This window comes from Pangasianodon hypophthalmus, chromosome 4 (assembly GCF_027358585.1).
Source record: "Pangasianodon hypophthalmus isolate fPanHyp1 chromosome 4, fPanHyp1.pri, whole genome shotgun sequence".
NCBI classification, from domain to species: Eukaryota; Metazoa; Chordata; class Actinopteri; order Siluriformes; family Pangasiidae; genus Pangasianodon; species Pangasianodon hypophthalmus.
In genome coordinates this window covers 9,669,259-9,675,258 of record NC_069713.1, presented here as the reverse complement: position 1 = coordinate 9,675,258, position 6,000 = coordinate 9,669,259, and positions in this window count along the sequence as shown.

Genomic DNA, 6,000 nt, shown 5'->3' with positions numbered 1-6,000 from the left:
CTTAGCATTTCTTAGCCTCAGACAAAACATGACCCAAAATAACACACAAATCCAGAAGATGGTAGATTGTAGATTCTACATATAACACACTAAAATGAACAGCGAGAGGCTACACATAACACACACTAGAATGATCAGCTATCCACATAAACTATCTTAAAAACAAAAACTATACTTACTACGCTTAAGTATTATTTTAAAATATTTGTACTTCGGATGATCATTACTGAAAGTAAGTACTTCTACTTTTACTCAACTACATTTCCAGGAGAAAAAACATAATTGTACACCTTACATTTTTCATTTAAACCTACAAAGTGCCCACTGTTACAAATCTCAAAGGTCAGCAGACTTTTCAGTTGTTTTTCTCTCGCCAATTAGTCAAGTTTAATAATAATAAACTTAATAATTAGTCTGTTGTTTTTCTCTTGGCAATCAGTCAAGTTATGTGCATTTTAATTTATTATTGATATTTTATTAATAAAGCATGCAATGAAACTCATAAGTGTAAAATTACATATCAATGTACACTATATGGCTAAAAGTATCTGGACACCTGACCATCACACCCACATGTGGCCCTTCCTCAAACTGCTGCCACAACATCGGCAGCACATAATTGTATAGTCTTTGTATGCTGTAGCATTATAAATTCCCTGGAACTAAGGGATAAATTATAACTGATTATAGTTTTTTTTTTTTAATATTCTTAATTAATGCTAATAATATACAACTATTGGTTTTCACTCATTTTTCCTGATGGTACTCTTAGTCCCTGACCTAGTGTACTAGCATGAGGGTGTGCTTTTCATAGAGACTCCAAAGCACTTCTATAAGTTGCTCTGGATATGGGAGTCTGCTAAATGCTTTAAAAGTAAAAGATGTTTACATTAGTTAATCTTCTTACACATAAATTTTTCCACACGCTCACTAGCATGAGTAGGATACAAAAGTTTTTCTGAATTTTCACGAATACCAAATTTCTTGTCTAAATGCTCGCATGAACAATTTACACATAAATCCATTCATATCTAGCTTGATAAATAAGGCCCATTGTGGAGTCAAGAAGCTGTGTGTGCACGCACACGCACGCACACACACATTTTCTTTTAAAGCAAAGTAATTCCACTTTTATTATATCGGTTCCTTTACACCAGAAGCATCACATGAACTTCACATATGAATAATCATGACTCATGAAGTTTACACATGTGGTTTTTAGAGATTTCACATGTTCTGTTTCACATGTAGTGCATGTTTTTATTTTCATGTGATTTTTTTCCTTATAATTTTGTCATATAATTCATTTATTTTCACATGTAACATTTTTAACATGATACCTTTATTTTTACCTGTAATTTTTCCCTCCCATATTATTTATTTTCACAAATAAACTTCACACATGTGAGGCATCTGGTTTTATTTCCCACACATGATTAATTCATTTTTACATGAACATGTTCACTTAATACCACACTTGTGGATTTGAACTCACTCACAGAACATTAATGAAACGCACTTTTTCTGTATGGCTTTAAAAAAAAACATTATCCACAAAGCTTAAAAGAAAAACCACAAACCATATTTATGTCTCCCATAAACAAATCAACAAATCATCCAAATTTTTTTTTTTGGATCAAAATAATACATAAATAAGAGTAAAAAAATATATAGAAAAATATAAAAATAAGACCAAAGTCAAGGAAGGTAATATCAAAAACATACAAATTATCACCATAAAAGTTTGAGTGAAAATCACAAAATACATAAAAAGAGTTAAATAAAAATAATAACAACAAATTAACAATAAAACCAACAACAAGCAATCATAAAATTTATGATAAAAATCATTTATCATAAAACACTCTTGAATAAAAGAGGGTTTTAAGATGACTTAAACATTTCTACAGATTCTGACAGTCTAATGTCCAAAGGAAGAACACTCCATAGTGCAGGGGCATGTACAGCAAAGGCACAGTCCCCTTTTAGCTTCAGTTTAGTCCTTGGTATGGCTAATAGATGCTGATATGATGACCTAATCTGCTTGCTCACACAATAGAGAAACAGCAACTCTAAGATGTATCCTGGAGCTTTCCCATGTAGAGCTTTATTTGTTAGTAATAATATTTTAAAGTTAGTTCTGCATTTCACGGGTAGCCAATGAAAAGCAGCGAGAACTGGAGTAATATGCTCCCTACGTCTTGTTTTTGTTAGGAGACGAGAAGCTGCATTTTGAACAAGCTGAAGGCGTGCTACAGCTATAAAGTGCATTACAATAATCAAGATGGGAGGACACAAAAGTGTTAAGAATTAATTCAGCACCTCTAAAAGACAAAATGCATCTAAACTTGGCAATGTTTCTTAGACGGAAAAAGCATGCTTGAACAAGTTTACTAATGCGAACAGAAAAGTTCAAACAGGGAGATTCGAAGATTACTCCAAGATTTCTACATGAGGGTGTAACGTTAAAAACCAGGGGGCTTATCAGGCCCAAAAACCAGGATTTAGGTCTTGTCTTCATTTAACATGAGGAGATTTGCAGACATCCAGGCCTTAATTGCAGTAAGGCAATTAGTAAGATCACGTAGCCTACTGAGATCATTGCGTTTCACGGACGAATACACCTGGGTATCATCGCCATAAAAATGAAAAGATGTTCTCTCCTGGCTTTAGCCAGGTCTCAGTTAAAACAAAAAGTCCATGTTAGTAGACAGTATAAAGTCCTGCAGGATAAATGCCTTGTTTGAGTTGCAAATGTCTTGTTTGAGTTGCAAAGAGCCATGTTTGCTGTAACAGGGCCATTTGTGTGCATTTGCTCATTCACCAATACCTTCCTAAGTTTTTTCTTAAATTTGTTCTTAAGAAAGGTCCTAAGAAAAGTCTACGTCAGATTCATGACGTGTTCTAAAACCGCACATTTGTTTGCAGCTGTGTTCTTATAATGATGAATCCAGTTGTCTTTGTAAATAGAAAGTGTGTGCCTGTTGTGCGTAATTAGCATATGGAAATGCCCTGCCAAGCCCCATGTAAGGGCATGGGACTGCAGGGCCATGTGCACACACAGAAATCACAAGAAAAGTTGAGAGAGATATCAAGAATGCCCCAACGAAAATCTAAAGACGGTGGAGCACCAGGCTAGAAATGTAAGAAAATGTAAGAAAAACTTGAGTAGTTCTGAAATGGTGGTACAGCTGCAGGAATTGAACAGCAAATGAGCTGTCATATTTAGTAACGTCAGTAGTGGATATAAAATGACACAAAAAAAATGCATGGGATGCTATTACTTGTTCAGTGATTACTGTATCCAGAGAAGGGCACACATATTGATTTGAATTGAAGTGTTAGTGTAGTGTTTATTTATTTTAAAAGACTATAATGCTTTGTAAAACAATGAAAATAATTATCCATCCATCAATCCTGTTTCTATACCGCTTATCCATTGAGAGTCGCAGGGGACCTGGAGTCAATCCCAGCTGACTTCAGTCAAGAGGTGAGGTACACCGTGGACAAGTCGCCAGTCTATCAAGGGGCTTGAAAATACGTATTAAATATGTTAAAAATATTATAAATGACAAAAATATTATTGTAATTTAAATTCTATAATATTATACAACTGTAAAATTGAAGAAAATGCAATAAAATTATTTTGCGCAAACATGTCAGTGCTCAAATGTGCTCAAGTGTGTGTAGATTCTGTTCTTACCTAAAAACAAAAACCGAGTAAGAAAATATTGGTGAATGTCAGAATATTGGTGAAAACTGCATAAGTAGGTTTTAAGAAGAAATTTGGTTGGTGAATGAGGCCTAGTGTCTTCTGTGACAGTGCTGAGGCGGCCGTTGTGAAATTGCCAGGCAGGGTAGTGTTTCATGGGTGCCATGGCTGATTACACTATGTTGCCAGCATCGCATATCAAATGCAGGGATAGATTCTTTGGCATCCCACTAAATCTCTAGAACCTGGTTTTCAAGGAAATTGGCCCATCCACCAGTCAACACATAAGTGGAATGCCATAGCTGATTGCACTATGCTGCTAGCATTAAATGTGAGATCTAGATACAGATTCTGGTTGGGTATCCCACAAATCACCCAGAACCCAATTTTCAAAACATTGGCTCTATCTGTCAGTCCACGCTAAGCCTGAGGCCTTCACATATAGGAATGTGACCTTTTTTGACCTTTGTAATCGGGAGGCTGTACCTTTACACTGGAAAGGCCTAGAGACATGCAGTCAACTGTTCTAGAATCGTCCCAGGTGTGACAGGTGGCTGAGAAAATGGGTTTTCAGGACTAAATGTTATAGACACACAGTCCTCGGTGTGTCTGTACTGATCAGGCATAGACATAACAAGGACTGTGTGCTCAGGCCTAAATGTTATAGATACAAAGTGCTCGGTGTGTCTGTACTGGTCAGGTATAGACAATAATGAGGACTAAAATGGCTAGGCAGGGTAGTGTGGAGCTGTTTTCATTTTCTGCAACCCAACCTGGTTTACATATTACACAAAATCACTAAACAAAGTATTACATAAAACATTATAATAAGGATACACCAGCTATTGTAAACATGGCACTGGAACCTGAATGTTCAGGGGATCTGTACCAGTGGCGAGGTTACATAAGGGCCAGGGTGGCATTGGCCCACTGAGATTGACGGCTGGTCCACCCAATCAAATGAGGAAAATATTTTTTGTGGGAAAGGAGAAAAAAAATCACACATACATTACTATAATAATCGCTCAAACACACGCTCAAATATGCATATCAAGTTTCAGAAATAAATAATTATTTTAGTGTGAAAACGTGTTTTTTTATAAATAGCCTAACAACAGCCAATCGATAAACGTACTGGGTTACTAACGTAACCTCGGTTCCCTGAGATACGGAAACGAGTACCGCGTCGCTAGACGCTATGGAGAAAACTCCTTTTTCTCCGATGACTGAAGCCTTTCCAATCACGCAGTGAAACTGCACGGCCATTGGTTCGTGCAGTGCAATAAACGAACCAATGGCTAGGCAGCGGAACTGCACGCGCCTATGGCGAGGAAGCCCGCCAGGATGGGCGGAGCCATCTGGCTATATAAACGGGCGTAGCGCCATTGGATTTCAGGTCAAAGATCTGAAACGACGACTCTGAGTTGTGTAATGTTATGGCACGGCCTGCAACACAGTACTCGTTCCTGTATCTCAGGGAACCAAGGTTACGCTAGTAACCGAGTACGTTCCCTTTCGATACTACACTCGTACTGCGTCGCTAGACGCTATGGGGAACCAACACAATCACGCCGTGCCATGAGAATGGAACGATAGGCACAAACCGGCCTTGAGCAATAAAGTCCAGAGGGGGGCTGAACTCACCAAAGACAAGATAACCGTTCCAAAATAATCCTGTGTCGACTCAGCACTTTTTAGAAGGGCCAAGAACGCACAAGGAATACGCCTGTCATAACACGCGCGCACCCTTCATGCAGAAAGAATCCGAGCCTGCAAGACTGGAACGTCCAGGCTATAGAACCTGGCGAACGTGGACAACGAGGCCCAGCCGGCCGCTGCACAAATGCCTGCTGTGGACACCCTGCTAGACCATGCCCAAGACGAGGCCACGCCCTGAGTGGAATCGGCTCTCACTCCTATGGGGCTCTGGAGGCCCAGGGAGGAGTATGCTAGTGCAATAGCGTCAACTAGCCATAGAGAAATTCTCTGCTTTGTGACCAGAGACCCCTGGTGCGGCTGCCAAAGCACACAAAGAGTTGTTCCGACTGCCTAAATGGAGCGGAACGCTCGATGTAAATTCTCAGCGCCCTGACAGGGCAGAGAAGGTTCAACTCTGGGTCTTCCTCCGACGGATGAAGCGCCAAGAGAGAGATAACCTGTGCTCTAAACTGGGTGTAGAGCACCTTAGGAATGTAACCATGCCTCGGCTTAGCATCCACTGAAACATCTTTAGAGGGCGAAGGGCTCCAATTTTGAAGGAGACCGCGAGCTGCTGTATGACTAGCGCG